The sequence below is a fragment of the Mycetomoellerius zeteki genome, unplaced genomic scaffold, assembly GCF_001594055.1.
Source record: "Mycetomoellerius zeteki isolate Tzet28-1 unplaced genomic scaffold, Tzet1.0 scaffold106, whole genome shotgun sequence".
NCBI lineage: Eukaryota > Metazoa > Arthropoda > Insecta > Hymenoptera > Formicidae > Mycetomoellerius > Mycetomoellerius zeteki.
The window spans coordinates 5196111-5203993 of NW_017255975.1; positions in this window are offsets into that span (position 1 = coordinate 5196111).

A 7883-nucleotide genomic window follows, 5' to 3' on the forward strand; every position below is an offset into this window, starting at 1 on the left:
ATAAATGTGGTTGAAGTTTGGAGCGTTCGTGAAGCGAAAATTAAATGTAGGCCCACACTGAAATAACAAACAATTGAAGATTTATAAAACTTAATGATGCCTATGACATATAAATAAATAAATAAATAAAAAGAAGATATATTTGTGAAATACATATTTATTCTCATGAATACATTTGTTATTTATTTGCGTAAATATTACAAATGTATATCATTTTACATATACCTGGAAAACTAAAATAGATTAAACATAATTATTATTAATCATAATTACATTAGTTGATATATTCATTGTTAAAGGAGAGAAAAGACTCGTCTAAAGATTGATCTAACTGGGCTCAGTTTCTTCTGAAATCTGCAAATGAAAATTACAAGACCATTGATATAAATGATTTTTTTATTTATCATATTTAAAACACATTAACTGTTCACACAGCATTCACTATATTGCGGAGAAATAAAGAGTAAGATCGAAAATAATTTATTCCAGATTCAGCGTCTATCAAAAGAAGAATGAAAATATAGAAAATATACATTACAATTCAAATTCCGAGATCAACATCATAATAAAATATATATTCTTTCTGTATTGTAGATATAATAAGTTCTGTATAATAAGTTCTGTATAATGAAGAATTCTTTTTATAAAAAAGTTGATTTAATTTAATTTTCTGATAGGTACTCTTCCTTCTTATTCAATTTTTTATATAATTTTTATTTTTTATGATTTTATGACTAAGATGTTTGACCTCGCAATTTGAAACGCACAAATTATAAATTATAAACAACCACAATCAAAAAGCGTGAAATAAAATGGCTTGCCTTTGCAGCAAATACATATATTTCAAAGAACATTGCATGCATCTTATTATAGAGTTATATGGCGTGCGTTACGTCCTACAAGGATACATTTACGGGTAAAGTATTAGGTGACGATTATCCAAGTATTCCTTTCAGTTTTAAGGTTTCTGGCTAGGATCTCTTCATACTCGGGCGACTTACAACTGTCAGACCGCAAGATTGATATAAGAACCAGTTTCCGCTATTGCTAAAATGCAGCCCTAAAATATCATAAGGCGTACGTGCACGTGCAAGAAAACCGCAAAGTCAAAATAAACTGCATGTATTAATTTCTTTCATGTGGAGAATCGATCGGCTTTACATAAGATATTCTGCAAGACGAGTACTGTCTGCCCAAGTAATAGAGACTAAAATAAGGAAAATGATAATTGGAATATCAAAACGATAATTACTTTAATAAATAATTAGATTTTATAAAAATATTTCATCTAGAAAATTAAAAATTGTAAATAAGATGATATATTTATAATAATCCTCGTCAGAGAACATCTCTTCTGAGATATCATATAATTCTGAAAAAGATTTCAAGATTATAAAACAATAAGTGAATTTAAATATATAGCTGGTATAGATAAACTCGAGCAGAATCAAATTACTAGAAAGAAAATTGCATAATGTAAAATTTTAACATTTTTATCAAATTTTTATAATGCTGCCAAATCTTCAATCGAACAAAAAAATAGGTATACGATAGTTCAATAAAATAGATGAGTACTATACGGAGTTAGTGACTGTTTTAGAAATTCCTTACTAACAGATAACAAAGAACGGAACCATTCGCAAGTCAATCCAATTGGACAGACTCAAAAGCGAACAGCGACAGGCAAATACGAGCGATCGGTTATCGAAGCGATTAAATGTATATATCGTGTCTGTCTCTCTATCCCGGCCATGCAAATATGCGCAGGTAAACTCGGAAGCCACGCTTTCCAACAAGGAAACACCAACCACGTCAACGTGGCCCGCGTGGTGAGCGTTCGTATGCACAACCGGCACCGTCCTACTCTCGTGGGAAATGCTGTCGATTATATTTGCGCCATAGCGAGCGCCACGGACGCACAAGATACGCCGGAGTTCCCGGACGAACGGGAATGGTAGGTCCATCGTCCTCCTGCCGAACCTGCTGTTTGCGCCGGCACTCTAATTAATTATCCGCTGTCTCCGATAATGTAACACGAAGCGTGAGGTGCGCTCCGGCACTACGAATATCCGAGATTACGACCGTTCCGACTAGCGCGAGCGGAAAATTTTACACTCACATAACAAATAAGTAACCTCTGTAACGAGGGAAATTTTCCGCGATCCCATATTTGCAAATAAAAATTTTAAAAATGATTTCGGAACTAAATACATTAGTAATTTATAGTTAAAGTACAAAAAATTTGTCCGAAAGAGGCACTGATTAATAAACAGTATTAATATCTATACAGGTGTTTCCAAATTAAATGGCAAAACTTCGGGAGCGTGTAGAGGAGTAAAAAACTAAGAAAAAAAGTCCTATAGACATATGCTCCTTTTTGCTTTGTTTCGCAGGAAATCACGAAAAAAGAAAAAAATATATTTAATTTATTATTTTAATTATTTTATTTATAAACTTTTTAATGAAGATTTTGTTCGAAATGTGCACCTCTTGCAGCAATACAAGCATTGCATCTGTCAAACACGGCTCTTGTAGCAGCCAGGCACTGTTCTTGCGATATTCTGTTCGCTGCAGCTACGATACGATTTCTCAAATGTTGCTCTGATTGAATAGGCGAAGAATAAACTTCTTGCTTCAGAGTACCCCATGCATAGAAATCTAATGGCGTTAAGTCGGGCGAACGAGTTGCCCAATGTACTGCTCCTCCACGTCCAATCCATCGTTGTGGGAATTTTCTATCTAACCAGGTTCTAGCGACTCTGCTGTAATGAGCAGGGCATCCATCTAATTGAAACCACATTTCAGTACGTTGTTGTAATGGGATGTTTTCTAAATAGTCAGAAAATTCATTCTCCAAGAAATTTAGAAAACGGTCCCCATTTAATCTTGCAGGTAAAAAAAACATTTTTTTTCGATTTCTCTGAAACGGAGCAAAAACGAGCATATGTCTATAGGACTTTTTTTCTTAGTTTTTTACTCCTCTACACGCTCCCGAAGTTTTGCGATTTAATTTGGAAACACCCTGTATATAAATTGTTCATCACTCGATAAAATTGTCAGTTTTTTTATTGAATATAAGTAGATTCAATGTTTCTTCAAGTAAAAAATTTAAGGTATCATCATAAAAATACTTAATATTAAAAAATAGGATCTTATAAATTATGTAAAAAATCAATTAAAGTACAAGAACATATATAGATGCATGAAAATTTATTTTTCGATTAATATAGTAAACTTATTAGATTCGTCAATATATTTAATTATAGAAATAAAAAATTTGCGAGATATGTAATAATTTTTATCTCGAAAAAAGTAATCTTTCGATATAATTTCATTAATTATGAATTTATTAAATAACTTACTATTAAAACCATTCACATTTGGATTCACTTATCTGTATAATAACAAAGTGAATTTGTATTTTAATTTAAACAAAGTAAATGTACGTTTCGAAACAAGATTTATTATTATCAAAGTCGTTAGGGCTCGATATGAACAAAATTAAAAGGGAATAAAACCTTCGATAACTTCTCATTATTTTTACTTTCCAATGGCAAACGGAACGTACAAATGGAACATATGAAAGTTATATATTTGCGTTCACCCATACCGAATGGACAAATATTCGTCGAGTACCATACTCGGTAACACGGGGAGCTAATAAAAGAAGTCGCGCTGTTCCATTATCAAAGCTAAGAGCTCGTAGCTAACCGCTTGTGTGTAAATGGACATGAGACTTCGCAAAGTCCTTTTTCTTACAGTAGCGACAAATCAACAAATTAAAACAGTTGTTTACTATTTTGTTAGTGATTATTTACTAACAATTTCATTATTTCTCCTAATATTCCTAATTTTAAATAATATATTTTTCATGTAAAATTAATAGTATTCAAAATTTTCACTTATTTTTATTTAACAAAAAAAATTTTCAAGGACAGCTAATTATATTCTTTAACTGATCATTCGCTGTTACATTTTTATCATATGTAATCAATCTTTAAATAAATTTATTTTTATTTAACTTAAAGTGACTTTAAGTTAATGACTAAAAACTAATGATACATACTCGGCAGTTTACTCGAGTATAACTAAAGAACTTCGGAATGAATGAGGTGGAATAAATGTAGGTCTGTGAAGTATGCACTTGGTAATGTAGAAGGCTAATAGAAGAAGTCACGCAGTGCTATTGTTAGTGGACAATACTGCAGATGGTTAAAACGATTTTCATCGCCCTATGCTCGGTATTCAGTACCAGTGCGCAAAACCACTTAACGTTTCTTTGTATGCCGACTGATATCAGTGTGAATTAGTTGATGGCAAATCAAAGTGTTTTATCGCAAAAAATATCGACCAGTAGTATTTCATTATATGCTAATAATATTTAATTATATATCGAAAATGTACTCCATATCAGAAAGTAAGTGTACGAATCCTTTACTTTAAATGATAAAGTATTTCACATCCATTGTCAGCAAAATAAAAAATTTAAATAATGCAATAAGACTTCAAGTATTCTATAAAATGTATGACGGCTTTTAGTAAAAGCAAAAAGTTTTACTTACTCTAAAATGCGCCAGAAATATTTTTTTAAACAAAGTTTTTTGGACATAAAAGTCTCAATAGCAGTGTTTTTTAAATATATAAGCTATCTCTCTTAATTTTTATACTATTTCTTATTTTATATTGCACAAAAACATTTTAAAGAAATTACATATAATGCCAAGCAACATGCATAAAAGTATAGATCATGCAAAAAGTATTTATTTTAACCTTAATAATATCAAGACATTTTCTACATCCCTAGTATTTCTACACATTTCATAAGAATCTTAGAAGAATCTTTATAAGAATCTCATCAATGAAAAATAAATGCTTTTAATAAAAAATATTTAAAGTCAATTTTTTTAATCAAAATTAAATTCATTTTTTATTTCATTTTTCAAATAAATAATCAATATTAATAATGGATAAGCACAAGATGTATTTATTTTGATAAAAATAAGGTTAAAATTAAGGATTTTTTAGTGTTTACCTCCATTACAAGTTTGAGATCTGATCCAAAATGACATAAAAGGAATTCGCAGTGAAGATTCCATTTTTGAGTTGTTTCATGTGCTCCGATATCTATAACAACAAATCATAAGAAATTATAATAAGTATAAACATTAGTATATGGAAATATATATCTAAAGTAAAATGTAAAAACTCACACAAATTGTATATCTCTTATTACAATGTACATAACTATATGATGCTTCATTATATAACTTTTAACATCATTGCCCCAGATTATTTTTTTCAAATATTAATGAGAGATTCTCTTTTTATTCTGCAACAGAAATAAACAGAAATTTATTAAAAACAAATTCTTCATATAATAAAGCAATAAAATAATGAAATATCAACTTTTACATAAATTATATATACATGATTTTTTTCCAGCTCTTCCTTTCGATTGTTATTGACAATTAGCACTAAAGTTGTATAACTAAGCTTTTTTTAAGCTCATAAAATTTTTTTTAATTCCTTGAATTCATAATTTGTAATAAAACCAAAAATGTTATCACGTTTCCAAAGGTTTCAATCTGCAATAATTTTCAAAATTCGTATTCATCAATCGAAAAATTTTTTTTTGTTTATAACAATCGAAGGATTCTAATATAATTTAATAAGATATAACTTTCTTTGTGATAAAATTAACATTCCATATACATTCCATTTATCTACACACATAAAGTACTTTGCATAATTATATATATATATATATATATATATTACCTGTTAAGTTTTTATCATTTAATAATCTAAATATAAAAATACATAACAATACATATATATTTTAGTATTGCCTAACTAAATCTTTGTTTCCGATATGAATTTCTCATATATATAAAATACGTTATTTAAAAACTTCGTCAAATTCGTAGTGAAAGATTTAACATAAATTCACCTGCGAATTGTATACAAGCGAAGTACTCATTATTTAGTAGTTTTACGATTCAACGACGAATATTACATGCGTCCGTTTTTTGTCGTACGATGAATTTTTCAAGCGTGTTAATTGACTGCAAGACAGAGAGGATCTCGGACCTCTTTGTCCTATAGTCAATCACAGGTTTGAAAAATTTGTCGTACGACAAAAAACGGACGCATGTAACATTGGCCTAACGTGAATAATCGACACTATTGACACATACAATTTGCAAATTCAGCAGTCAAAGTATGTCTTGTGTAACAATTACGCTGAATTACGCGAAATTTGTACATTCAATTACACGTCAAACGTACCAAACGATGTTAAAAACGTCGCACGAATATTCCCGTGACATCACGCCATTTGCAAATGGCGGTACGAGTCATGTGACCACGATCTGCCTATACGGAAGCACCAAGACGCTTCCATAGATTTTGAATGCAACAGTCGACGATAGCGTTGACGAGACGCTGTTGGAGACCCCCTGCGCCGAATATAACGAGTAGCACGATTAATCATGACTACATACAACCACGTACGATTATACTAGGCAATGATCGCGTCTTCGTGATATCTCAAGTAAAATGGCGGGTGCTTGTTCGCAAGCGCGCAAACGGTCTTCCAAACGGTTCGGAATATTTGCAATATTCGCGTCCACCAGCCGATTGCGGGCGACGCTTGCATCGCGACAAACGTCTGACGCGGCGCGGAAAACGTTTGTAATCGCTTCTGACGCGCGAGATTCCCTTTTGAACGGTAACGAACGTGAAAAACCACGGAGCAACACAAACACGACTCCTCCCCTCGTCGCGACGCGGCCATGACTGACCGCGAGCCGCGAATCCACTGGACTCCACCGAGCTACGACGCCTGTGATTGGCCGGCGTCCGAACGACGAACCAATTACGTCGCGATAATTGAATCTAGTCACTTTCGTTTCGCGCCTTTTTGTGTTTCGCGCCTTTTTGAGCTACGTGGAAGATGAAGTTTCATTTAATTTTCGAAAGCAGAAAGGAAGCAAGGGAAACATAGAAAATGTAACAAATATTACAACGAAAGTTATTATTTAATGTAGAAATTAAATTCGAGATGTTTCTTAGCGATTGCTGAAATACCAGATGTTCGAATTGCTAGTTCACGAACTATGATCGATACGCAATGGCTGTATCTTTTAACGTAAAAAGAAATATTCTTAGAGTAACAGACATCCAATCTTTAAATGTATAAATGTATATTATATAATAGAATATTAGAATATTCTACTAGAATGATTTTACTAGAATAATTTTAATTGTAAAGAATAATTATCTAATATAATTATACAGGTATTTTAATATCCTATTATTAATTATATTAGAATAATAGGATATTAGAATATAATTTTTGTTAAAAATAAGAATATGAGAGAAACAAAAAATTATATCGAAAGACACTCTTTTTGATGAAAAAGATTCGGACATAGAAATTCATCGCTTACATGAAATATATTGTTATTATCCTGAAAAAATATATCAGTAAACGTTATTATTAATTAAAATTCAACAGTTGTTTCGAAATTAGAATATCGCCACTTTTGAGTCATTAAGGTGATCCTACACCTTAATGGCTCAATAGTACTGATTAAAGTATAATATTGACTCAGTAATACTGACAGTGTGGCATCAATATTTTCAATATTTTTACAACTTTATATCAGTATTATTGACAATATATTTCACATTAATTTTACATACAATATCTTGCACTATGACATACTGTGACATGGATCCTAATAAAACGATGCTGATATTCGAGAATCATTCAAAATACAGATCACTGTCAGTATTCTACGTCAATCCATCCAATATCAACATCAATCATATACAATCAGTCATATTGTCAGAATTTGTTAATACTAATAGTATTATTA